The sequence below is a fragment of the Electrophorus electricus genome, chromosome 13, assembly GCF_041902795.1.
Source record: "Electrophorus electricus isolate QZ-2024a chromosome 13, ASM4190279v1, whole genome shotgun sequence".
Classification (NCBI taxonomy): domain Eukaryota; kingdom Metazoa; phylum Chordata; class Actinopteri; order Gymnotiformes; family Gymnotidae; genus Electrophorus; species Electrophorus electricus.
The window spans coordinates 19,172,810-19,199,334 of NC_137509.1; the positions used below are offsets into that span (position 1 = coordinate 19,172,810).

Here is a 26,525-nt window from a genome sequence, read left to right on the forward strand (position 1 = left end):
TCATCAAAAAACTATCTGTTAGCACCTTGGACTACGAGATGCTGTAAGCTTCTCTTGCATCACTTTAATTTACTGTCAAGATGACATGCTAGGATGTGAAATGCAGTGATTAATTAAAAAAACTATCTGTTGGCACCTGGGAATAGCAGATGCTGTAAGTTTTTGTTGAATCACTTAAATTTAATCTGCAACTGACAAGCTTGTATGTGAAGTGTACAGATTAAATAGAAATATTTTAGTACCAGGGAATAGCAGGTGCTGTAAGATTGTATTGCATCCCTTTAATTTATGTTCAAGCTATCATGTTCAAATTTGAAGTGCAGTGAATAATTAACTCAAACTATCTGTTAGCACCTCGGAATAGCAGATGCTGTAAGTTTTTTTTGCATCACTTTCATTTACTCTCCAACTCACATGCCTGAATGTGAAGTGCAGTGATTCATCAAAAAACTGTCTGTTAGTGCCTCCGTATACCAGATGTTGTAAGCTTTTATTGCATCATTTAATTTACATTCAAGATAACAGTCTAGAATGTCAAGTGCAGGGATTAATAAAAAAAATTGTCAGATTGGTCTTTGATCATATTTGCTATGATTAGGCAATTTGAGTAAGCGTATAAGGTTTACGGCCACACCAGCTTGAGAACGCCCAATCTCATCTGACCTTGGAAGCTAAGCAAGTTTGGGCCTGGATAGTACTGAGGTGGGACCCTACCTAGGAATACCAGGTGCTGTAAGCTTTTCTTGCATCACTTTAATTTACTTTCAAGCTGACATGCTCAAATGTGAAGTGCAGTGATTAATAAAAAAAACTATCTGTTAGCACCTGGGAATAGCCGATGCTGTAAGTTTTTTTTGCATCACTTTCATTTACTCTCCAACTCACATGCCTGAATGTGAAGTGCAGTGATTCATCAAAAACTATCTGTTAGCACCTTGGACTACGAGATGCTGTAAGCTTCTCTTGAATCACTTTAATTTATTGTCAAGATGACATGCTAGGATGTGAAATGCAGTGATTAATTAAAAAAACTATCTGTTAGCACCTGGGAATAGCAGATGCTGTAAGTTTTTGTTGCATCACTTTACTTTAATCTGCAACTGACAAGCTTGTATGTGAAGTGTACAGATTAAATAGAAATATTTTAGTACCAGGGAATAGCAGGTGCTGTAAGATTGTATTGCATCCCTTTAATGTATGTTCAAGCTATCATGTTCAAATTTGAAGTGCAGTGAATAATTAACTCAAACTATCTGATAGCACCTGGGAATAGCAGATGCTGTACATTTTTTTTGCATCACTTTCATTTACTCTCCAACTCACATGCCTGAATGTGAAGTGCAGTGATTCATCAAAAAACTGTCTGTTAGTGCCTCCGTATACCAGATGTTGTAAGCTTTTATTGCATCATTTAATTTACATTCAAGATAACATTCTAGAATGTCAAGTGCAGGGATTAATAAAAAAAATTGTCAGATTGGTCTTTGATCATATTTGCTATGATTAGGCAATTTGAGTAAGTGTTTAAGGCTTACGGCCACACCAGCTTGAGAACGTCCAATCTCATCTGACCTTGGAAGCTAAGCAAGTTTGGGCCTGGATAGTACTGAGGTGGGACTCTATCTAGGAATACCAGGTGCTGTAAGCTCTTCTTGCATCACTTTAATTTACTTTCAAGCTGACATGCTCAAATGTGAAGTGCAGTGATTAATAAAAAAAAACTATCTGTTAGCACCTGGGAATAGCCGATGCTGTAAGTTTTTTTTTGCTTCACTTTCATTTACTCTCCAACTCACATGCCTGAATGTGAAGTGCAGTGATTCATCAAAAAACTATCTGTTAGCACCTTGGACTACGAGATGCTGTAAGCTTCTCTTGCATCACTTTAATTTACTGTCAAGATGACATGCTAGGATGTGAAATGCAGTGATTAATTAAAAAAACTATCTGTTGGCACCTGGGAATAGCAGATGCTGTAAGTTTTTGTTGAATCACTTAAATTTAATCTGCAACTGACAAGCTTGTATGTGAAGTGTACAGATTAAATAGAAATATTTTAGTACCAGGGAATAGCAGGTGCTGTAAGATTGTATTGCATCCCTTTAATTTATGTTCAAGCTATCATGTTCAAATTTGAAGTGCAGTGAATAATTAACTCAAACTATCTGTTAGCACCTCGGAATAGCAGATGCTGTAAGTTTTTTTTGCATCACTTTCATTTACTCTCCAACTCACATGCCTGAATGTGAAGTGCAGTGATTCATCAAAAAACTGTCTGTTAGTGCCTCCGTATACCAGATGTTGTAAGCTTTTATTGCATCATTTAATTTACATTCAAGATAACAGTCTAGAATGTCAAGTGCAGGGATTAATAAAAAAAATTGTCAGATTGGTCTTTGATCATATTTGCTATGATTAGGCAATTTGAGTAAGCGTATAAGGTTTACGGCCACACCAGCTTGAGAACGCGCAATCTCATCTGACCTTGGAAGCTAAGCAAGTTTGGGCCTGGATAGTACTGAGGTGGGACCCTACCTAGGAATACCAGGTGCTGTAAGCTTTTCTTGCATCACTTTAATTTACTTTCAAGCTGACATGCTCAAATGTGAAGTGCAGTGATTAATAAAAAAAACTATCTGTTAGCACCTGGGAATAGCCGATGCTGTAAGTTTTTTTTGCATCACTTTCATTTACTCTCCAACTCACATGCCTGAATGTAAAGTGCAGTGATTCATCAAAAAACTGTCTGTTAGTGCCTCCGTATACCAGATGTTGTAAGCTTTTATTGCATCATTTAATTTACATTCAAGATAACATTCTAGAATGTCAATTGCAGGGATTAATAAAAAAAATTGTCAGATTGGTCTTTGATCATATTTGCTATGATTAGGCAATTAGAGTAAGTGTTTAAGGCTTATGGCCACACCAGCTTGAGAATGCCCAATCTCATCTGACCTTGGAAGCTAAGCAAGTTTGGGCCTGGATAGTACTGAGGTGGGACCCTACCTAGGAATACCAGGTGCTGTAAGCTTTTCTTGCATCACTTTAATTTACTTTCAAGCTAACATGCTCAAATGTGAAGTGCAGTGATTAATAAAAAAAACTATCTGTTAGCACCTGGGAATAGCAGATGCTGTAAGTTTTTTTTGCATCACTTTCATTTACTCTCCAACTCACATGCCTGAATGTGAAGTGCAGTTAGTCATCAAAAATCTATCTGTTAGCACCTTGGACTACGAGATGCTGTAAGCTTCTCTTGCATCACTTTAATTTACTTTCAAGATGACATGCTAGGATGTGAAGTGCAGTGATTAATTAAAAAAACTATCTGTTAGCACCTGGGAATAGCAGATGCTGTAAGTTTTTGTTGCATCACTTTACTCTAATCTGCAACTGACAAGCTTGTATGTGAAGTGTACAGATTAAATAGAAATATTTTAGTACCAGGGAATAGCAGGTGCTGTAAGACTGTATTCCATCCCTTTAATTTATGTTCAAGCTATCATGTTCAAATTTGAAGTGCAGTGAATAATTAACTCAAACTATCTGTTAGCACCTGGGAATAGCAGATGCTGTAAGTTTTTTTTGCATCACTTTCATTTACTCTCCAACTCACATGCCTGAATGTGAAGTGCAGTGATTCATCAAAAAACTGTCTGTTAGTGCCTCCGTATACCAGATGTTGTAAGCTTTTATTGCATCATTTAATTTACATTCAAGATAACATTCTAGAATGTCAAGTGCAGGGATTAATAAAAAAAATTGTCAGATTGGTCTTTGATCATATTTGCTATGATTAGGCAATTTGAGTAAGTGTTTAAGGCTTATGGCCACACCAGCTTGAGAACGCCCAACCTCATCTGACCTTGGAAGCTAAGCAAGTTTGGGCCTGGATAGTACTGAGGTGGGACCCTACCTAGGAATACCAGGTGCTGTAAGCTTTTCTTGCATCACTTTAATTTACTTTCAAGCTGACATGCTCAAATGTGAAGTGCAGTGATTAATAAAAAAAACTATCTGTTAGCACCTGGGAATAGCCGATGCTGTAAGTTTTTTTTGCATCACTTTCATTTACTCTCCAACTCACATGCCTGAATGTGAAGTGCAGTGATTCATCAAAAACTATCTGTTAGCACCTTGGACTACGAGATGCTGTAAGCTTCTCTTGAATCACTTTAATTTATTGTCAAGATGACATGCTAGGATGTGAAATGCAGTGATTAATTAAAAAAACTATCTGTTAGCACCTGGGAATAGCAGATGCTGTAAGTTTTTGTTGCATCACTTTACTTTAATCTGCAACTGACAAGCTTGTATGTGAAGTGTACAGATTAAATAGAAATATTTTAGTACCAGGGAATAGCAGGTGCTGTAAGATTGTATTGCATCCCTTTAATGTATGTTCAAGCTATCATGTTCAAATTTGAAGTGCAGTGAATAATTAACTCAAACTATCTGTTAGCACCTCGGAATAGCAGATGCTGTAAGTTTTCTTTGCATCACTTTCATTTACTCTCCAACTCACATGCCTGAATGTGAAGTGCAGTGATTCATCAAAAAACTGTCTGTTAGTGCCTCCGTATACCAGATGTTGTAAGCTTTTATTGCATCATTTAATTTACATTCAAGATAACATTCTAGAATGTCAAGTGCAGGGATTAATAAAAAAAATTGTCAGATTGGTCTTTGATCATATTTGCTATGATTAGGCAATTTGAGTAAGTGCTTAAGGCTTACGGCCACACCAGCTTGAGAACGCCCAATCTCATCTTACCTTGGAAGCTAAGCAAGTTTGGGCCTGGATAGTACTGAGGTGGGGCTCTACCTAGGAATACCAGGTGCTGTAAGCTTTTCTTGCATCACTTTAATTTACTTTCAAGCTGACATGCTCAAATGTGAAGTGCAGTGATTAATAAAAAAAAACTATCTGTTAGCACCTGGGAATAGCCGATGCTGTAAGTTTTTTTTGCATCACTTTCAATTACTCTCCAACTCACATGCCTGAATGTGAAGTGCAGTGATTCATCAAAAAACTGTCTGTTAGTGCCTCCGTATACCAGATGTTGTAAGCTTTTATTGCATCATTTAATTTACATTCAAGATAACATTCTAGAATGTCAAGTGCAGGGATTAATAAAAAAAATTGTCAGATTGGTCTTTGATCATATTTGCTATGATTAGGCAATTTGAGTAAGTGCTTAAGGCTTACGACCACACCAGCTTGAGAACGCCCAATCTCATCTTACCTTGGAAGCTAAGCAAGTTTGGGCCTGGATAGTACTGAGGTGGGGCTCTACCTAGGAATACCAGGTGCTGTAAGCTTTTCTTGCATCACTTTAATTTACTTTCAAGCTGACATGCTCAAATGTGAAGTGCAGTGATTAATAAAAAAAAACTATCTGTTAGCACCTGGGAATAGCCGATGCTGTAAGTTTTTTTTGCATCACTTTCAATTACTCTCCAACTCACATGCCTGAATGTGAAGTGCAGTGATTCATCAAAAAACTGTCTGTTAGTGCCTCCGTATACCAGATGTTGTAAGCTTTTATTGCATCATTTAATTTACATTCAAGATAACATTCTAGAATGTCAAGTGCAGGGATTAATAAAAAAAATTGTCAGATTGGTCTTTGATCATATTTGCTATGATTAGGCAATTTGAGTAAGTGCTTAAGGCTTACGACCACACCAGCTTGAGAACGCCCAATCTCATCTTACCTTGGAAGCTAAGCAAGTTTGGGCCTGGATAGTACTGAGGTGGGGCTCTACCTAGGAATACCAGGTGCTGTAAGCTTTTCTTGCATCACTTTAATTTACTTTCAAGCTGACATGCTCAAATGTGAAGTGCAGTGATTAATAAAAAAAAACTATCTGTTAGCACCTGGGAATAGCCGATGCTGTAAGTTTTTTTTGCATCACTTTCAATTACTCTCCAACTCACATGCCTGAATGTGAAGTGCAGTGATTCATCAAAAAACTGTCTGTTAGTGCCTCCGTATACCAGATGTTGTAAGCTTTTATTGCATCATTTAATTTACATTCAAGATAACATTCTAGAATGTCAAGTGCAGGGATTAATAAAAAAAATTGTCAGATTGGTCTTTGATCATATTTGCTATGATTAGGCAATTTGAGTAAGTGTTTAAGGCTTACGGCCACACCAGCTTGAGAACGCCCAATCTCATCTGACCTTGGAAGCTAAGCAGGTTTGGGCCTGGATAGTACTGAGGTGGGACCCTACTTAGGAATACCAGGTGCTGTAAGCTTTTCTTGCATCACTTTAATTTACTTTCAAGCTGACATGCTCAAATGTGAAGTGCAGTGATTAATAAAAAAAACTATCTGTTAGCACCTGGGAATAGCAGATGCTATAAGTTTTTTTTGCATCACTATCATTTACTCTCCAACTCACATGCCTGAATGTGAAGTGCAGTGATTCATCAAAAACTATCTGTTAGCACCTTGGACTACGAGATGCTGTAAGCTTCTCTTGAATCACTTTAATTTACTGTCAAGATGACATGCTAGGATGTGAAATGCAGTGATTAATTAAAAAAACTATCTGTTAGCACCTGGGAATAGCAGATGCTGTAAGTTTTTGTTGCATCACTTTACTTTAATCTGCAACTGACAAGATTGTATGTGAAGTGTACAGATTAAATAGAAATATTTTAGTACCAGGGAATAGCAGGTGCTGTAAGATTGTATTGCATCCCTTTAATTTATGTTCAAGCTATCATGTTCAAATTTGAAGTGCAGTGAATAATTAACTCAAACTATCTGTTAGCACCTGGGAATAGCCGATGCTGTAAGTTTTTTTTGCATCACTTTCATTTACTCTCCAACTCACATGCCTGAATGTGAAGTGCAGTGATTCATCAAAAACTATCTGTTAGCACCTTGGACTACGAGATGCTGTAAGCTTCTCTTGAATCACTTTAATTTACTGTCAAGATGACATGCTAGGATGTGAAATGCAGTGATTAATTAAAAAAACTATCTGTTAGCACCTGGGAATAGCAGATGCTGTAAGTTTTTGTTGCATCACTTTACTTTAATCTGCAACTGACAAGCTTGTATGTGAAGTGTACACATTAAATAGAAATATTTTAGTACCAGGGAATAGCAGGTGCTGTAAGATTGTATTGCATCCCTTTAATTTATGTTCAAGCTATCATGTTCAAATTTGAAGTGCAGTGAATAATTAACTCAAACTATCTGTTAGCACCTGGGAATAGCAGATGCTGTAAGTTTTTTTTGCATCACTTTCATTTACTCTCCAACTCACATGCCTGAATGTGAAGTGCAGTGATTCATCAAAAAACTGTCTGTTAGTGCCTCCGTATACCAGATGTTGTAAGCTTTTATTGCATCATTTAATTTACATTCAAGATAACATTCTAGAATGTCAAGTGCAGGGATTAATAAAAAAAATTGTCAGATTGGTCTTTGATCATATTTGCTATGATTAGGCAATTTGAGTAAGTGTTTAAGGCTTACGGCCACACCAGCTTGAGAACGCCCAATCTCATCTGACATTGGAAGCTAAGCAAGTTTGGGCCTGGATAGTACTGAGGTGGGACCCTACCTAGGAATACCAGGTGCTGTTAGCTTTTCTTGCATCACTTTAATTTACTTTCAAGCTGACATGCTCAAATGTGAAGTGCAGTGATTAATAAAAAAAAACTATCTGTTAGCACCTGGGAATAGCCGATGCTGTAAGTTTTTTTTGCATCACTTTCATTTACTCTCCAACTCACATGCCTGAATGTGAAGTGCAGTGATTCATCAAAAAACTGTCTGTTAGTGCCTCCGTATACCAGATGTTGTAAGCTTTTATTGCATCATTTAATTTACATTCAAGATAACATTCTAGAATGTCAATTGCAGGGATTAATAAAAAAAATTGTCAGATTGGTCTTTGATCATATTTGCTATGATTAGGCAAATTGAGTAAGCGTTTAAGGCTTACGGCCACACCAGCTTGAGCATGCCCAATCTCATCTGACGTTGGAAGCTAAGCAAGTTTGGGCCTGGATAGTACTGAAGTGGGACCCTACCTAGGAATACCAGGTGCTGTAAGCTTTTCTTGCATCACTTTAATTTACTTTCAAGCTGACATGCTCAAATGTGAAGTGCAGTGATTAATAAAAAAAACTATCTGTTAGCACCTGGGAATAGCAGATGCTATAAGTTTTTTTTGCATCACTTTCATTTACTCTCCAACTCACATGCCTGAATGTGAAGTGCAGTGATTCATCAAAAACTATCTGTTAGCACCTTGGACTACGAGATGCTGTAAGCTTCTCTTGAATCACTTTAATTTACTGTCAAGATGACATGCTAGGATGTGAAATGCAGTGATTAATTAAAAAAACTATCTGTTAGCACCTGGGAATAGCAGATGCTGTAAGTTTTTGTTGCATCACTTTACTTTAATCTGCAACTGACAAGATTGTATGTGAAGTGTACAGATTAAATAGAAATATTTTAGTACCAGGGAATAGCAGGTGCTGTAAGATTGTATTGCATCCCTTTAATTTATGTTCAAGCTATCATGTTCAAATTTGAAGTGCAGTGAATAATTAACTCAAACTATCTGTTAGCACCTGGGAATAGCCGATGCTGTAAGTTTTTTTTGCATCACTTTCATTTACTCTCCAACTCACATGCCTGAATGTGAAGTGCAGTGATTCATCAAAAACTATCTGTTAGCACCTTGGACTACGAGATGCTGTAAGCTTCTCTTGAATCACTTTAATTTACTGTCAAGATGACATGCTAGGATGTGAAATGCAGTGATTAATTAAAAAAACTATCTGTTAGCACCTGGGAATAGCAGATGCTGTAAGTTTTTGTTGCATCACTTTACTTTAATCTGCAACTGACAAGCTTGTATGTGAAGTGTACAGATTAAATAGAAATATTTTAGTACCAGGGAATAGCAGGTGCTGTAAGATTGTATTGCATCCCTTTAATTTATGTTCAAGCTATCATGTTCAAATTTGAAGTGCAGTGAATAATTAACTCAAACTATCTGTTAGCACCTGGGAATAGCAGATGCTGTAAGTTTTTTTTGCATCACTTTCATTTACTCTCCAACTCACATGCCTGAATGTGAAGTGCAGTGATTCATCAAAAAACTGTCTGTTAGTGCCTCCGTATACCAGATGTTGTAAGCTTTTATTGCATCATTTAATTTACATTCAAGATAACATTCTAGAATGTCAAGTGCAGGGATTAATAAAAAAAATTGTCAGATTGGTCTTTGATCATATTTGCTATGATTAGGCAATTTGAGTAAGTGTTTAAGGCTTACGGCCACACCAGCTTGAGAACGCCCAATCTCATCTGACCTTGGAAGCTAAGCAAGTTTGGGCCTGGATAGTACTGAGGTGGGACCCTACCTAGGAATACCAGGTGCTGTTAGCTTTTCTTGCATCACTTTAATTTACTTTCAAGCTGACATGCTCAAATGTGAAGTGCAGTGATTAATAAAAAAAAACTATCTGTTAGCACCTGGGAATAGCCGATGCTGTAAGTTTTTTTTGCATCACTTTCATTTACTCTCCAACTCACATGCCTGAATGTGAAGTGCAGTGATTCATCAAAAAACTGTCTGTTAGTGCCTCCGTATACCAGATGTTGTAAGCTTTTATTGCATCATTTAATTTACATTCAAGATAACATTCTAGAATGTCAATTGCAGGGATTAATAAAAAAAATTGTCAGATTGGTCTTTGATCATATTTGCTATGATTAGGCAAATTGAGTAAGCGTTTAAGGCTTACGGCCACACCAGCTTGAGAATGCCCAATCTCATCTGACCGTGGAAGCTAAGCAAGTTTGGGCCTGGATAGTACTGAGGTGGGACCCTACCTAGGAATACCAGGTGCTGTAAGCTTTTCTTGCATCACTTTAATTTACTTTCAAGCTGACATGCTCAAATGTGAAGTGCAGTGATTAATAAAAAAAACTATCTGTTAGCACCTGGGAATAGCAGATGCTGTAAGTTTTTGTTGCATCACTTTACTTTAATCTGCAACTGACAAGCTTGTATGTGAAGTGTACAGATTACATAGAAATATTTTAGTACCAGGGAATAGCAGGTGCTGTAAGACTGTATTCCATCCCTTTAATTTATGTTCAAGCTATCATGTTCAAATTTGAAGTGCAGTGAATAATTAACTCAAACTATCTGTTAGCACCTGGGAATAGCAGATGCTGTAAGTTTTTTTTGCATCACTTTCATTTACTCTCCAACTCACATGCCTGAATGTGAAGTGCAGTGATTCATCAAAAAACTGTCTGTTAGTGCCTCCGTATACCAGATGTTGTAAGCTTTTATTGCATCATTTAATTTACATTCAAGATAACATTCTAGAATGTCAAGTGCAGGGATTAATAAAAAAAAATTGTCAGATTGGTCTTTGATCATATTTGCTATGATTAGGCAATTTGAGTAAGTGTTTAAGGCTTATGGCCACACCAGCTTGAGAACGCCCAACCTCATCTGACCTTGGAAGCTAAGCAAGTTTGGGCCTGGATAGTACTGAGGTGGGACCCTACCTAGGAATACCAGGTGCTGTAAGCTTTTCTTGCATCACTTTAATTTACTTTCAAGCTGACATGCTCAAATGTGAAGTGCAGTGATTAATAAAAAAAACTATCTGTTAGCACCTGGGAATAGCCGATGCTGTAAGTTTTTTTTGCATCACTTTCATTTACTCTCCAACTCACATGCCTGAATGTGAAGTGCAGTGATTCATCAAAAACTATCTGTTAGCACCTTGGACTACGAGATGCTGTAAGCTTCTCTTGAATCACTTTAATTTATTGTCAAGATGACATGCTAGGATGTGAAATGCAGTGATTAATTAAAAAAACTATCTGTTAGCACCTGGGAATAGCAGATGCTGTAAGTTTTTGTTGCATCACTTTACTTTAATCTGCAACTGACAAGCTTGTATGTGAAGTGTACAGATTAAATAGAAATATTTTAGTACCAGGGAATAGCAGGTGCTGTAAGATTGTATTGCATCCCTTTAATGTATGTTCAAGCTATCATGTTCAAATTTGAAGTGCAGTGAATAATTAACTCAAACTATCTGATAGCACCTGGGAATAGCAGATGCTGTACATTTTTTTTGCATCACTTTCATTTACTCTCCAACTCACATGCCTGAATGTGAAGTGCAGTGATTCATCAAAAAACTGTCTGTTAGTGCCTCCGTATACCAGATGTTGTAAGCTTTTATTGCATCATTTAATTTACATTCAAGATAACATTCTAGAATGTCAAGTGCAGGGATTAATAAAAAAAATTGTCAGATTGGTCTTTGATCATATTTGCTATGATTAGGCAATTTGAGTAAGTGCTTAAGGCTTACGGCCACACCAGCTTGAGAACGCCCAATCTCATCTTACCTTGGAAGGTAAGCAAGTTTGGGCCTGGATAGTACTGAGGTGGGGCTCTACCTAGGAATACCAGGTGCTGTAAGCTTTTCTTGCATCACTTTAATTTACTTTCAAGCTGACATGCTCAAATGTGAAGTGCAGTGATTAATAAAAAAAACTATCTGTTAGCACCTGGGAATAGCAGATGCTGTAAGTTTTTTTTGCATCACTTTCATTTACTCTCCAACTCACATGCCTGAATGTGAAGTGCAGTGATTCATCAAAAAACTGTCTGTTAGTGCCTCCGTATACCAGATGTTGTAAGCTTTTATTGCATCATTTAATTTACATTCAAGATAACATTCTAGAATGTCAAGTGCAGGGATTAATAAAAAAAATTGTCAGATTGGTCTTTGATCATATTTGCTATTATTAGGCAATTTGAGTAAGTGTTTAAGGCTTACGGCCACACCAGCTTGAGAACGCCCAATCTCATCTGACCTTGGAAGCTAAACAAGTTTGGGCCTGGATAGTACTGAGGTGGGACCCTACCTAGGAATACCAGGTGCTGTAAGCTTTTCTTGCATCACTTTAATTTACTTTCAAGCTGACATGCTCAAATGTGAAGTGCAGTGATTAATAAAAAAAACTATCTGTTAGCACCTGGGAATAGCAGATGCTGTAAGTTTTTTTTGCATCACTTTCATTTACTCTCCAACTCACATGCCTGAATGTGAAGTGCAGTTATTCATCAAAAACTATCTGTTAGCACCTTGGACTACGAGATGCTGTAAGCTTCTCTTGAATCACTTTAATTTACTGTCAAGATGACATGCTAGGATGTGAAATGCAGTGATTTATTAAAAAAACTATCTGTTAGCACCTGGGAATAGCAGATGCTGTAAGTTTTTGTTGCATCACTTTACTTTAATCTGCAACTGACAAGCTTGTATGTGAAGTGTACAGATTAAATAGAAATATTTTAGTACCAGGGAATAGCAGGTGCTGTAAGATTGTATTGCATCCCTTTAATTTATGTTCAAGCTATCATGTTCAAATTTGAAGTGCAGTGAATAATTAACTCAAACTATCTGTTAGCACCTGGGAATAGCAGATGCTGTAAGTTTTTTTTGCATCACTTTCATTTACTCTCCAACTCACATGCCTGAATGTGAAGTGCAGTGATTCATCAAAAAACTGTCTGTTAGTGCCTCCGTATACCAGATGTTGTAAGCTTTTATTGCATCATTTAATTTACATTCAAGATAACATTCTAGAATGTCAAGTGCAGGGATTAATAAAAAAAATTGTCAGATTGGTCTTTGATCATATTTGCTATGATTAGGCAATTTGAGTAAGTGTTTAAGGCTTACGGCCACACCAGCTTGAGAACGTCCAATCTCATCTGACCTTGGAAGCTAAGCAAGTTTGGGCCTGGATAGTACTGAGGTGGGACTCTACCTAGGAATACCAGGTGCTGTAAGCTCTTCTTGCATCACTTTAATTTACTTTCAAGCTGACATGCTCAAATGTGAAGTGCAGTGATTAATAAAAAAAAACTATCTGTTAGCACCTGGGAATAGCCGATGCTGTAAGTTTTTTTTGCATCACTTTCATTTACTCTCCAACTCACATGCCTGAATGTGAAGTGCAGTTATTCATCAAAAATCTATCTGTTAGCACCTTGGACTACGAGATGCTGTTAAGCTTCTCTTGCATCACTTTAATTTACTTTCAAGATGACATGCTAGGATGTGAAGTGCAGTGATTAATTAAAAAAACTATCTGTTAGCACCTGGGAATAGCAGATGCTGTAAGTTTTTGTTGCATCACTTTACTCTAATCTGCAACTGACAAGCTTGTATGTGAAGTGTACAGATTAAATAGAAATCTTTTAGTACCAGGGAATAGCAGGTGCTGTAAGACTGTATTCCATCCCTTTAATTTATGTTCAAGCTATCATGTTCAAATTTGAAGTGCAGTGAATAATTAACTCAAACTATCTGTTAGCACCTGGGAATAGCAGATGCTGTAAGTTTTTTTTGCATCACTTTCATTTACTCTCCAACTCACATGCCTGAATGTGAAGTGCAGTGATTCATCAAAAAACTGTCTGTTAGTGCCTCCGTATACCAGATGTTGTAAGCTTTTATTGCATCATTTAATTTACATTCAAGATAACATTCTAGAATGTCAAGTGCAGGGATTAATAAAAAAAATTGTCAGATTGGTCTTTGATCATATTTGCTATGATTAGGCAATTTGAGTAAGCGTTTAAGGCTTACGGCCACACCAGCTTGAGCATGCCCAATCTCATCTGACCTTGGAAGCTAAGCAAGTTTGGGCCTGGATAGTACTGAAGTGGGACCCTACCTAGGAATACCAGGTGCTGTAAGCTTTTCTTGCATCACTTTAATTTACTTTCAAGCTGACATGCTCAAATGTGAAGTGCAGTGATTAATAAAAAAAACTATCTGTTAGCACCTGGGAATAGCAGATGCTATAAGTTTTTTTTGCATCACTTTCATTTACTCTCCAACTCACATGCCTGAATGTGAAGTGCAGTGATTCATCAAAAACTATCTGTTAGCACCTTGGACTACGAGATGCTGTAAGCTTCTCTTGAATCACTTTAATTTACTGTCAAGATGACATGCTAGGATGTGAAATGCAGTGATTAATTAAAAAAACTATCTGTTAGCACCTGGGAATAGCAGATGCTGTAAGTTTTTGTTGCATCACTTTACTTTAATCTGCAACTGACAAGATTGTATGTGAAGTGTACAGATTAAATAGAAATATTTTAGTACCAGGGAATAGCAGGTGCTGTAAGATTGTATTGCATCCCTTTAATTTATGTTCAATCTATCATGTTCAAATTTGAAGTGCAGTGAATAATTAACTCAAACTATCTGTTAGCACCTGGGAATAGCCGATGCTGTAAGTTTTTTTTGCATCACTTTCATTTACTCTCCAACTCACATGCCTGAATGTGAAGTGCAGTGATTCATCAAAAACTATCTGTTAGCACCTTGGACTACGAGATGCTGTAAGCTTCTCTTGAATCACTTTAATTTACTGTCAAGATGACATGCTAGGATGTGAAATGCAGTGATTAATTAAAAAAACTATCTGTTAGCACCTGGGAATAGCAGATGCTGTAAGTTTTTGTTGCATCACTTTACTTTAATCTGCAACTGACAAGCTTGTATGTGAAGTGTACAGATTAAATAGAAATATTTTAGTACCAGGGAATAGCAGGTGCTGTAAGATTGTATTGCATCCCTTTAATTTATGTTCAAGCTATCATGTTCAAATTTGAAGTGCAGTGAATAATTAACTCAAACTATCTGTTAGCACCTGGGAATAGCAGATGCTGTAAGTTTTTTTTGCATCACTTTCATTTACTCTCCAACTCACATGCCTGAATGTGAAGTGCAGTGATTCATCAAAAAACTGTCTGTTAGTGCCTCCGTATACCAGATGTTGTAAGCTTTTATTGCATCATTTAATTTACATTCAAGATAACATTCTAGAATGTCAAGTGCAGGGATTAATAAAAAAAATTGTCAGATTGGTCTTTGATCATATTTGCTATTATTAGGCAATTTGAGTAAGTGTTTAAGGCTTACGGCCACACCAGCTTGAGAACGCCCAATCTCATCTGACCTTGGAAGCTAAACAAGTTTGGGCCTGGATAGTACTGAGGTGGGACCCTACCTAGGAATACCAGGTGCTGTAAGCTTTTCTTGCATCACTTTAATTTACTTTCAAGCTGACATGCTCAAATGTGAAGTGCAGTGATTAATAAAAAAAACTATCTGTTAGCACCTGGGAATAGCAGATGCTGTAAGTTTTTTTTGCATCACTTTCATTTACTCTCCAACTCACATGCCTGAATGTGAAGTGCAGTTATTCATCAAAAACTATCTGTTAGCACCTTGGACTACGAGATGCTGTAAGCTTCTCTTGAATCACTTTAATTTACTGTCAAGATGACATGCTAGGATGTGAAATGCAGTGATTAATTAAAAAAACTATCTGTTAGCACCTGGGAATAGCAGATGCTGTAAGTTTTTGTTGCATCACTTTACTTTAATCTGCAACTGACAAGCTTGTATGTGAAGTGTACAGATTAAATAGAAATATTTTAGTACCAGGGAATAGCAGGTGCTGTAAGATTGTATTGCATCCCTTTAATTTATGTTCAAGCTATCATGTTCAAATTTGAAGTGCAGTGAATAATTAACTCAAACTATCTGTTAGCACCTGGGAATAGCAGATGCTGTAAGTTTTTTTTGCATCACTTTCATTTACTCTCCAACTCACATGCCTGAATGTGAAGTGCAGTGATTCATCAAAAAACTGTCTGTTAGTGCCTCCGTATACCAGATGTTGTAAGCTTTTATTGCATCATTTAATTTACATTCAAGATAACATTCTAGAATGTCAAGTGCAGGGATTAATAAAAAAAATTGTCAGATTGGTCTTTGATCATATTTGCTATGATTAGGCAATTTGAGTAAGTGTTTAAGGCTTACGGCCACACCAGCTTGAGAACGTCCAATCTCATCTGACCTTGGAAGCTAAGCAAGTTTGGGCCTGGATAGTACTGAGGTGGGACTCTACCTAGGAATACCAGGTGCTGTAAGCTCTTCTTGCATCACTTTAATTTACTTTCAAGCTGACATGCTCAAATGTGAAGTGCAGTGATTAATAAAAAAAAACTATCTGTTAGCACCTGGGAATAGCCGATGCTGTAAGTTTTTTTTGCATCACTTTCATTTACTCTCCAACTCACATGCCTGAATGTGAAGTGCAGTTATTCATCAAAAATCTATCTGTTAGCACCTTGGACTACGAGATGCTGTTAAGCTTCTCTTGCATCACTTTAATTTACTTTCAAGATGACATGCTAGGATGTGAAGTGCAGTGATTAATTAAAAAAACTATCTGTTAGCACCTGGGAATAGCAGATGCTGTAAGTTTTTGTTGCATCACTTTACTCTAATCTGCAACTGACAAGCTTGTATGTGAAGTGTACAGATTAAATAGAAATCTTTTAGTACCAGGGAATAGCAGGTGCTGTAAGACTGTATTCCATCCCTTTAATTTATGTTCAAGCTATCATGTTCAAATTTGAAGTGCAGTGAATAATTAACTCAAACTATCTGTTAGCACCTGGGAATAGCAGATGCTGTAAGTTTTTTTTGCATCACTTTCATTTACTCTCCAACTCACATGCCTGAATGTGAAGTGCAGTGATTCATCAAAAAACTGTCTGTTAGTGCCTCCGTATACCAGATGTTGTAAGCTTTTATTGCATCATTTAATTTACATTCAAGATAACATTCTAGAATGTCAAGTGCAGGGATTAATAAAAAAAATTGTCAGATTGGTCTTTGATCATATTTGCTATGATTAGGCAATTTGAGTAAGTGTTTAAGGCTTACGGCCACACCAGCTTGAGAAAGTGCAATCTCATTTGACCTTGGAAGCTAAGCAAGTTTGGGCCTGGATAGTACTGAGGTGGGACTCTACCTAGGAATACCAGGTGCTGTTAGCTTTTCTTGCATCACTTTAATTTACTTTCAAGCTGACATGCTCAAATGTGAAGTGCAGTGATTAATAAAAAAAAACTATCTGTTAGCACCTGGGAATAGCCGATGCTGTAAGTTTTTTTTGCATCACTTTCATTTACTCTCCAACTCACATGCCTGAATGTGAAGTGCAGTGATTCATCAAAAAACTGTCTGTTAGTGCCTCCGTATACCAGATGTTGTAAGCTTTTATTGCATCATTTAATTTACATTCAAGATAACATTCTAGAATGTCAATTGCAGGGATTAATAAAAAAAATTGTCAGATTGGTCTTTGATCATATTTGCTATGATTAGGCAAATTGAGTAAGCGTTTAAGGCTTACGGCCACACCAGCTTGAGCATGCCCAATCTCATCTGACCTTGGAAGCTAAGCAAGTTTGGGCCTGGATAGTACTGAAGTGGGACCCTACCTAGGAATACCAGGTGCTGTAAGCTTTTCTTGCATCACTTTAATTTACTTTCAAGCTGACATGCTCAAATGTGAAGTGCAGTGATTAATAAAAAAAACTATCTGTTAGCACCTGGGAATAGCAGATGCTATAAGTTTTTTTTGCATCACTTTCATTTACTCTCCAACTCACATGCCTGAATGTGAAGTGCAGTGATTCATCAAAAACTATCTGTTAGCACCTTGGACTACGAGATGCTGTAAGCTTCTCTTGAATCACTTTAATTTACTGTCAAGATGACATGCTAGGATGTGAAATGCAGTGATTAATTAAAAAAACTATCTGTTAGCACCTGGGAATAGCAGATGCTGTAAGTTTTTGTTGCATCACTTTACTTTAATCTGCAACTGACAAGATTGTATGTGAAGTGTACAGATTAAATAGAAATATTTTAGTACCAGGGAATAGCAGGTGCTGTAAGATTGTATTGCATCCCTTTAATTTATGTTCAATCTATCATGTTCAAATTTGAAGTGCAGTGAATAATTAACTCAAACTATCTGTTAGCACCTGGGAATAGCCGATGCTGTAAGTTTTTTTTGCATCACTTTCATTTACTCTCCAACTCACATGCCTGAATGTGAAGTGCAGTGATTCATCAAAAACTATCTGTTAGCACCTTGGACTACGAGATGCTGTAAGCTTCTCTTGAATCACTTTAATTTACTGTCAAGATGACATGCTAGGATGTGAAATGCAGTGATTAATTAAAAAAACTATCTGTTAGCACCTGGGAATAGCAGATGCTGTAAGTTTTTGTTGCATCACTTTACTTTAATCTGCAACTGACAAGCTTGTATGTGAAGTGTACAGATTAAATAGAAATATTTTAGTACCAGGGAATAGCAGGTGCTGTAAGATTGTATTGCATCCCTTTAATTTATGTTCAAGCTATCATGTTCAAATTTGAAGTGCAGTGAATAATTAACTCAAACTATCTGTTAGCACCTGGGAATAGCAGATGCTGTAAGTTTTTTTTGCATCACTTTCATTTACTCTCCAACTCACATGCCTGAATGTGAAGTGCAGTGATTCATCAAAAAACTGTCTGTTAGTGCCTCCGTATACCAGATGTTGTAAGCTTTTATTGCATCATTTAATTTACATTCAAGATAACATTCTAGAATGTCAAGTGCAGGGATTAATAAAAAAAATTGTCAGATTGGTCTTTGATCATATTTGCTATGATTAGGCAATTTGAGTAAGTGTTTAAGGCTTACGGCCACACCAGCTTGAGAACGCCCAATCTCATCTGACCTTGGAAGCTAAGCAAGTTTGGGCCTGGATAGTACTGAGGTGGGACCCTACCTAGGAATACCAGGTGCTGTTAGCTTTTCTTGCATCACTTTAATTTACTTTCAAGCTGACATGCTCAAATGTGAAGTGCAGTGATTAATAAAAAAAAACTATCTGTTAGCACCTGGGAATAGCCGATGCTGTAAGTTTTTTTTGCATCACTTTCATTTACTCTCCAACTCACATGCCTGAATGTGAAGTGCAGTGATTCATCAAAAAACTGTCTGTTAGTGCCTCCGTATACCAGATGTTGTAAGCTTTTATTGCATCATTTAATTTACATTCAAGATAACATTCTAGAATGTCAATTGCAGGGATTAATAAAAAAAATTGTCAGATTGGTCTTTGATCATATTTGCTATGATTAGGCAAATTGAGTAAGCGTTTAAGGCTTACGGCCACACCAGCTTGAGAATGCCCAATCTCATCTGACCGTGGAAGCTAAGCAAGTTTGGGCCTGGATAGTACTGAGGTGGGACCCTACCTAGGAATACCAGGTGCTGTAAGCTTTTCTTGCATCACTTTAATTTACTTTCAAGCTGACATGCTCAAATGTGAAGTGCAGTGATTAATAAAAAAAACTATCTGTTAGCACCTGGGAATAGCAGATGCTGTAAGTTTTTGTTGCATCACTTTACTTTAATCTGCAACTGACAAGCTTGTATGTGAAGTGTACAGATTACATAGAAATATTTTAGTACCAGGGAATAGCAGGTGCTGTAAGACTGTATTCCATCCCTTTAATTTATGTTCAAGCTATCATGTTCAAATTTGAAGTGCAGTGAATAATTAACTCAAACTATCTGTTAGCACCTGGGAATAGCAGATGCTGTAAGTTTTTTTTGCATCACTTTCATTTACTCTCCAACTCACATGCCTGAATGTGAAGTGCAGTGATTCATCAAAAAACTGTCTGTTAGTGCCTCCGTATACCAGATGTTGTAAGCTTTTATTGCATCATTTAATTTACATTCAAGATAACATTCTAGAATGTCAAGTGCAGGGATTAATAAAAAAAAATTGTCAGATTGGTCTTTGATCATATTTGCTATGATTAGGCAATTTGAGTAAGTGTTTAAGGCTTATGGCCACACCAGCTTGAGAACGCCCAACCTCATCTGACCTTGGAAGCTAAGCAAGTTTGGGCCTGGATAGTACTGAGGTGGGACCCTACCTAGGAATACCAGGTGCTGTAAGCTTTTCTTGCATCACTTTAATTTACTTTCAAGCTGACATGCTCAAATGTGAAGTGCAGTGATTAATAAAAAAAACTATCTGTTAGCACCTGGGAATAGCCGATGCTGTAAGTTTTTTTTGCATCACTTTCATTTACTCTCCAACTCACATGCCTGAATGTGAAGTGCAGTGATTCATCAAAAACTATCTGTTAGCACCTTGGACTACGAGATGCTGTAAGCTTCTCTTGAATCACTTTAATTTATTGTCAAGATGACATGCTAGGATGTGAAATGCAGTGATTAATTAAAAAAACTATCTGTTAGCACCTGGGAATAGCAGATGCTGTAAGTTTTTGTTGCATCACTTTACTTTAATCTGCAACTGACAAGCTTGTATGTGAAGTGTACAGATTAAATAGAAATATTTTAGTACCAGGGAATAGCAGGTGCTGTAAGATTGTATTGCATCCCTTTAATGTATGTTCAAGCTATCATGTTCAAATTTGAAGTGCAGTGAATAATTAACTCAAACTATCTGATAGCACCTGGGAATAGCAGATGCTGTACATTTTTTTTGCATCACTTTCATTTACTCTCCAACTCACATGCCTGAATGTGAAGTGCAGTGATTCATCAAAAAACTGTCTGTTAGTGCCTCCGTATACCAGATGTTGTAAGCTTTTATTGCATCATTTAATTTACATTCAAGATAACATTCTAGAATGTCAAGTGCAGGGATTAATAAAAAAAATTGTCAGATTGGTCTTTGATCATATTTGCTATGATTAGGCAATTTGAGTAAGTGCTTAAGGCTTACGGCCACACCAGCTTGAGAACGCCCAATCTCATCTTACCTTGGAAGGTAAGCAAGTTTGGGCCTGGATAGTACTGAGGTGGGGCTCTACCTAGGAATACCAGGTGCTGTAAGCTTTTCTTGCATCACTTTAATTTACTTTCAAGCTGACATGCTCAAATGTGAAGTGCAGTGATTAATAAAAAAAACTATCTGTTAGCACCTGGGAATAGCAGATGCTGTAAGTTTTTTTTGCATCACTTTCATTTACTCTCCAACTCACATGCCTGAATGTGAAGTGCAGTGATTCATCAAAAAACTGTCTGTTAGTGCCTCCGTATACCAGATGTTGTAAGCTTTTATTGCATCATTTAATTTACATTCAAGATAACATTCTAGAATGTCAAGTGCAGGGATTAATAAAAAAAATTGTCAGATTGGTCTTTGATCATATTTGCTATTATTAGGCAATTTGAGTAAGTGTTTAAGGCTTACGGCCACACCAGCTTGAGAACGCCCAATCTCATCTGACCTTGGAAGCTAAACAAGTTTGGGCCTGGATAGTACTGAGGTGGGACCCTACCTAGGAATACCAGGTGCTGTAAGCTTTTCTTGCATCACTTTAATTTACTTTCAAGCTGACATGCTCAAATGTGAAGTGCAGTGATTAATAAAAAAAACTATCTGTTAGCACCTGGGAATAGCAGATGCTGTAAGTTTTTTTTGCATCACTTTCATTTACTCTCCAACTCACATGCCTGAATGTGAAGTGCAGTTATTCATCAAAAACTATCTGTTAGCACCTTGGACTACGAGATGCTGTAAGCTTCTCTTGAATCACTTTAATTTACTGTCAAGATGACATGCTAGGATGTGAAATGCAGTGATTAATTAAAAAAACTATCTGTTAGCACCTGGGAATAGCAGATGCTGTAAGTTTTTGTTGCATCACTTTACTTTAATCTGCAACTGACAAGCTTGTATGTGAAGTGTACAGATTAAATAGAAATATTTTAGTACCAGGGAATAGCAGGTGCTGTAAGATTGTATTGCATCCCTTTAATTTATGTTCAAGCTATCATGTTCAAATTTGAAGTGCAGTGAATAATTAACTCAAACTATCTGTTAGCACCTGGGAATAGCAGATGCTGTAAGTTTTTTTTGCATCACTTTCATTTACTCTCCAACTCACATGCCTGAATGTGAAGTGCAGTGATTCATCAAAAAACTGTCTGTTAGTGCCTCCGTATACCAGATGTTGTAAGCTTTTATTGCATCATTTAATTTACATTCAAGATAACATTCTAGAATGTCAAGTGCAGGGATTAATAAAAAAAATTGTCAGATTGGTCTTTGATCATATTTGCTATGATTAGGCAATTTGAGTAAGTGTTTAAGGCTTACGGCCACACCAGCTTGAGAACGTCCAATCTCATCTGACCTTGGAAGCTAAGCAAGTTTGGGCCTGGATAGTACTGAGGTGGGACTCTACCTAGGAATACCAGGTGCTGTAAGCTCTTCTTGCATCACTTTAATTTACTTTCAAGCTGACATGCTCAAATGTGAAGTGCAGTGATTAATAAAAAAAAACTATCTGTTAGCACCTGGGAATAGCCGATGCTGTAAGTTTTTTTTGCATCACTTTCATTTACTCTCCAACTCACATGCCTGAATGTGAAGTGCAGTTATTCATCAAAAATCTATCTGTTAGCACCTTGGACTACGAGATGCTGTTAAGCTTCTCTTGCATCACTTTAATTTACTTTCAAGATGACATGCTAGGATGTGAAGTGCAGTGATTAATTAAAAAAACTATCTGTTAGCACCTGGGAATAGCAGATGCTGTAAGTTTTTGTTGCATCACTTTACTCTAATCTGCAACTGACAAGCTTGTATGTGAAGTGTACAGATTAAATAGAAATCTTTTAGTACCAGGGAATAGCAGGTGCTGTAAGACTGTATTCCATCCCTTTAATTTATGTTCAAGCTATCATGTTCAAATTTGAAGTGCAGTGAATAATTAACTCAAACTATCTGTTAGCACCTGGGAATAGCAGATGCTGTAAGTTTTTTTTGCATCACTTTCATTTACTCTCCAACTCACATGCCTGAATGTGAAGTGCAGTGATTCATCAAAAAACTGTCTGTTAGTGCCTCCGTATACCAGATGTTGTAAGCTTTTATTGCATCATTTAATTTACATTCAAGATAACATTCTAGAATGTCAAGTGCAGGGATTAATAAAAAAAATTGTCAGATTGGTCTTTGATCATATTTGCTATGATTAGGCAATTTGAGTAAGTGTTTAAGGCTTACGGCCACACCAGCTTGAGAAAGTGCAATCTCATTTGACCTTGGAAGCTAAGCAAGTTTGGGCCTGGATAGTACTGAGGTGGGACTCTACCTAGGAATACCAGGTGCTGTAAGCTCTTCTTGCATCACTTTAATTTACTTTCAAGCTGACATGCTCAAATGTGAAGTGCAGTGATTAATAAAAAAAAACTATCTGTTAGCACCTGGGAATAGCCGATGCTGTAAGTTTTTTTTGCATCACTTTCATTTACTCTCCAACTCACATGCCTGAATGTGAAGTGCAGTTATTCATCAAAAATCTATCTGTTAGCACCTTGGACTACGAGATGCTGTAAGCTTCTCTTGCATCACTTTAATTTACTTTCAAGATGACATGCTAGGATGTGAAGTGCAGTGATTAATTAAAAAAACTATCTGTTAGCACCTGGGAATAGCAGATGCTGTAAGTTTTTGTTGAATCACTTAAATTTAATCTGCAACTGACAAGCTTGTATGTGAAGTGTACAGATTAAATAGAAATATTTTAGTACCAGGGAATAGCAGGTGCTGTAAGACTGTATTCCATCCCTTTAATTTATGTTCAAGCTATCATGTTCAAATTTGAAGTGCAGTGAATAATTAACTCAAACTATCTGTTAGCACCTCGGAATAGCAGATGCTGTAAGTTTTCTTTGCATCACTTTCATTTACTCTCCAACTCACATGCCTGAATGTGAAGTGCAGTGATTCATCAAAAAACTGTCTGTTAGTGCCTCCGTATACCAGATGTTGTAAGCTTTTATTGCATCATTTAATTTACATTCAAGATAACAGTCTAGAATGTCAAGTGCAGAGATTAATAAAAAAAATTGTCAGATTGGTCTTTGATCATATTTGCTATGATTAGGCAATTTGAGTAAGCGTATAAGGTTTACGGCCACACCAGCTTGAGAACGCCCAATCTCATCTGACCTTGAAAGCTAAGCAAGTTTGGGCCTGGATAGTACTGAGGTGGGACCCTACCTAGGAATACCAGGTGCTGTAAGCTTTTCTTGCATCACTTTAATTTACTTTCAAGCTGACATGCTCAAATGTGAAGTGCAGTGATTAATAAAAAAAACTATCTGTTAGCACCTGGGAATAGCCGATGCTGTAAGTTTTTTTTGCATCACTTTCATTTACTCTCCAACTCACATGCCTGAATGTGAAGTGCAGTGATTCATCAAAAACTATCTGTTAGCACCTTGGACTACGAGATGCTGTAAGCTTCTCTTGAATCACTTTAATTTATTGTCAAGATGACATGCTAGGATGTGAAATGCAGTGATTAATTAAAAAAACTATCTGTTAGCACCTGGGAATAGCAGATGCTGTAAGTTTTTGTTGCATCACTTTACTTTAATCTGCAACTGACAAGCTTGTATGTGAAGTGTACAGATTAAATAGAAATATTTTAGTACCAGGGAATAGCAGGTGCTGTAAGATTGTATTGCATCCCTTTAATGTATGTTCAAGCTATCATGTTCAAATTTGAAGTGCAGTGAATAATTAACTCAAACTATCTGATAGCACCTGGGAATAGCAGATGCTGTACATTTTTTTTGCATCACTTTCATTTACTCTCCAACTCACATGCCTGAATGTGAAGTGCAGTGATTCATCAAAAAACTGTCTGTTAGTGCCTCCGTATACCAGATGTTGTAAGCTTTTATTGCATCATTTAATTTACATTCAAGATAACATTCTAGAATGTCAAGTGCAGGGATTAATAAAAAAAATTGTCAGATTGGTCTTTGATCATATTTGCTATGATTAGGCAATTTGAGTAAGTGTTTAAGGCTTACGGCCACACCAGCTTGAGAACGTCCAATCTCATCTGACCTTGGAAGCTAAGCAAGTTTGGGCCTGGATAGTACTGAGGTGGGACTCTATCTAGGAATACCAGGTGCTGTAAGCTCTTCTTGCATCACTTTAATTTACTTTCAAGCTGACATGCTCAAATGTGAAGTGCAGTGATTAATAAAAAAAAACTATCTGTTAGCACCTGGGAATAGCCGATGCTGTAAGTTTTTTTTGCATCACTTTCATTTACTCTCCAACTCACATGCCTGAATGTGAAGTGCAGTTATTCATCAAAAATCTATCTGTTAGCACCTTGGACTACGAGATGCTGTTAAGCTTCTCTTGCATCACTTTAATTTACTTTCAAGATGACATGCTAGGATGTGAAGTGCAGTGATTAATTAAAAAAACTATCTGTTAGCACCTGGGAATAGCAGATGCTGTAAGTTTTTGTTGCATCACTTTACTCTAATCTGCAACTGACAAGCTTGTATGTGAAGTGTACAGATTAAATAGAAATCTTTTAGTACCAGGGAATAGCAGGTGCTGTAAGACTGTATTCCATCCCTTTAATTTATGTTCAAGCTATCATGTTCAAATTTGAAGTGCAGTGAATAATTAACTCAAACTATCTGTTAGCACCTGGGAATAGCAGATGCTGTAAGTTTTTTTTGCATCACTTTCATTTACTCTCCAACTCACATGCCTGAATGTGAAGTGCAGTGATTCATCAAAAAACTGTCTGTTAGTGCCTCCGTATACCAGATGTTGTAAGCTTTTATTGCATCATTTAATTTACATTCAAGATAACATTCTAGAATGTCAAGTGCAGGGATTAATAAAAAAAATTGTCAGATTGGTCTTTGATCATATTTGCTATGATTAGGCAATTTGAGTAAGTGTTTAAGGCTTACGGCCACACCAGCTTGAGAAAGTGCAATCTCATTTGACCTTGGAAGCTAAGCAAGTTTGGGCCTGGATAGTACTGAGGTGGGACTCTACCTAGGAATACCAGGTGCTGTAAGCTCTTCTTGCATCACTTTAATTTACTTTCAAGCTGACATGCTCAAATGTGAAGTGCAGTGATTAATAAAAAAAAACTATCTGTTAGCACCTGGGAATAGCCGATGCTGTAAGTTTTTTTTGCATCACTTTCATTTACTCTCCAACTCACATGCCTGAATGTGAAGTGCAGTTATTCATCAAAAATCTATCTGTTAGCACCTTGGACTACGAGATGCTGTAAGCTTCTCTTGCATCACTTTAATTTACTTTCAAGATGACATGCTAGGATGTGAAGTGCAGTGATTAATTAAAAAAACTATCTGTTAGCACCTGGGAATAGCAGATGCTGTAAGTTTTTGTTGCATCACTTTAGTCTAATCTGCAACTGACAAGCTTGTATGTGAAGTGTACAGATTAAATAGAAATATTTTAGTACCAGGGAATAGCAGGTGCTGTAAGACTGTATTCCATCCCTTTAATTTATGTTCAAGCTATCATGTTCAAATTTGAAGTGCAGTGAATAATTAGTGCCTCCGTATACCAGCTCCGTATTGTAAGCTTTTATTGCATCATTTAATTACATTCAAGATAACATTCTAGAATGTCAAGTGCAGGGATTAATAAAAAAAATTGTCAGATTGGTCTTTGATCATATTTGCTATGATTAGGC

At 36.9% G+C, this 26,525-nt stretch overlaps 32 pseudogenes; all 32 read left to right on the forward strand.

The window, feature by feature from the left end:
• The first annotated feature begins 620 nt into the window (after positions 1-620).
• Positions 621-739, forward strand: LOC145647082 (5S ribosomal RNA; annotated as a pseudogene).
• Positions 740-1,529: 790 nt separating this feature from the next.
• On the forward strand, positions 1,530-1,648 carry LOC145648417 (5S ribosomal RNA; annotated as a pseudogene).
• A 793-nt stretch (positions 1,649-2,441) lies between these two features.
• Positions 2,442-2,560, forward strand: LOC145648987 (5S ribosomal RNA; annotated as a pseudogene).
• Positions 2,561-2,912: 352 nt separating this feature from the next.
• On the forward strand, positions 2,913-3,031 carry LOC145648291 (5S ribosomal RNA; annotated as a pseudogene).
• A 791-nt stretch (positions 3,032-3,822) lies between these two features.
• On the forward strand, positions 3,823-3,941 carry LOC145649077 (5S ribosomal RNA; annotated as a pseudogene).
• A 790-nt stretch (positions 3,942-4,731) lies between these two features.
• On the forward strand, positions 4,732-4,850 carry LOC145649807 (5S ribosomal RNA; annotated as a pseudogene).
• A 353-nt stretch (positions 4,851-5,203) lies between these two features.
• On the forward strand, positions 5,204-5,322 carry LOC145650819 (5S ribosomal RNA; annotated as a pseudogene).
• A 353-nt stretch (positions 5,323-5,675) lies between these two features.
• On the forward strand, positions 5,676-5,794 carry LOC145650820 (5S ribosomal RNA; annotated as a pseudogene).
• Positions 5,795-6,147: 353 nt separating this feature from the next.
• Positions 6,148-6,266, forward strand: LOC145647429 (5S ribosomal RNA; annotated as a pseudogene).
• Positions 6,267-7,494: 1,228 nt separating this feature from the next.
• Positions 7,495-7,613, forward strand: LOC145649833 (5S ribosomal RNA; annotated as a pseudogene).
• Positions 7,614-7,966: 353 nt separating this feature from the next.
• On the forward strand, positions 7,967-8,085 carry LOC145650718 (5S ribosomal RNA; annotated as a pseudogene).
• A 1,228-nt stretch (positions 8,086-9,313) lies between these two features.
• Positions 9,314-9,432, forward strand: LOC145647892 (5S ribosomal RNA; annotated as a pseudogene).
• A 353-nt stretch (positions 9,433-9,785) lies between these two features.
• On the forward strand, positions 9,786-9,904 carry LOC145649868 (5S ribosomal RNA; annotated as a pseudogene).
• A 571-nt stretch (positions 9,905-10,475) lies between these two features.
• On the forward strand, positions 10,476-10,594 carry LOC145649078 (5S ribosomal RNA; annotated as a pseudogene).
• Positions 10,595-11,384: 790 nt separating this feature from the next.
• On the forward strand, positions 11,385-11,503 carry LOC145650463 (5S ribosomal RNA; annotated as a pseudogene).
• Positions 11,504-11,855: 352 nt separating this feature from the next.
• On the forward strand, positions 11,856-11,974 carry LOC145647197 (5S ribosomal RNA; annotated as a pseudogene).
• Positions 11,975-12,764: 790 nt separating this feature from the next.
• On the forward strand, positions 12,765-12,883 carry LOC145647807 (5S ribosomal RNA; annotated as a pseudogene).
• A 793-nt stretch (positions 12,884-13,676) lies between these two features.
• On the forward strand, positions 13,677-13,795 carry LOC145648957 (5S ribosomal RNA; annotated as a pseudogene).
• A 1,228-nt stretch (positions 13,796-15,023) lies between these two features.
• Positions 15,024-15,142, forward strand: LOC145647199 (5S ribosomal RNA; annotated as a pseudogene).
• Positions 15,143-15,932: 790 nt separating this feature from the next.
• On the forward strand, positions 15,933-16,051 carry LOC145647808 (5S ribosomal RNA; annotated as a pseudogene).
• Positions 16,052-16,844: 793 nt separating this feature from the next.
• LOC145644551 (5S ribosomal RNA) lies at positions 16,845-16,963 on the forward strand (annotated as a pseudogene).
• Positions 16,964-17,316: 353 nt separating this feature from the next.
• LOC145648958 (5S ribosomal RNA) lies at positions 17,317-17,435 on the forward strand (annotated as a pseudogene).
• A 1,228-nt stretch (positions 17,436-18,663) lies between these two features.
• On the forward strand, positions 18,664-18,782 carry LOC145647893 (5S ribosomal RNA; annotated as a pseudogene).
• A 353-nt stretch (positions 18,783-19,135) lies between these two features.
• On the forward strand, positions 19,136-19,254 carry LOC145649869 (5S ribosomal RNA; annotated as a pseudogene).
• A 571-nt stretch (positions 19,255-19,825) lies between these two features.
• LOC145649080 (5S ribosomal RNA) lies at positions 19,826-19,944 on the forward strand (annotated as a pseudogene).
• A 790-nt stretch (positions 19,945-20,734) lies between these two features.
• LOC145650464 (5S ribosomal RNA) lies at positions 20,735-20,853 on the forward strand (annotated as a pseudogene).
• A 352-nt stretch (positions 20,854-21,205) lies between these two features.
• On the forward strand, positions 21,206-21,324 carry LOC145647200 (5S ribosomal RNA; annotated as a pseudogene).
• A 790-nt stretch (positions 21,325-22,114) lies between these two features.
• LOC145647809 (5S ribosomal RNA) lies at positions 22,115-22,233 on the forward strand (annotated as a pseudogene).
• Positions 22,234-23,026: 793 nt separating this feature from the next.
• LOC145643646 (5S ribosomal RNA) lies at positions 23,027-23,145 on the forward strand (annotated as a pseudogene).
• A 792-nt stretch (positions 23,146-23,937) lies between these two features.
• On the forward strand, positions 23,938-24,056 carry LOC145648747 (5S ribosomal RNA; annotated as a pseudogene).
• Positions 24,057-24,846: 790 nt separating this feature from the next.
• On the forward strand, positions 24,847-24,965 carry LOC145648418 (5S ribosomal RNA; annotated as a pseudogene).
• Positions 24,966-25,758: 793 nt separating this feature from the next.
• On the forward strand, positions 25,759-25,877 carry LOC145643647 (5S ribosomal RNA; annotated as a pseudogene).
• The last annotated feature ends 648 nt before the right edge of the window (positions 25,878-26,525 follow it).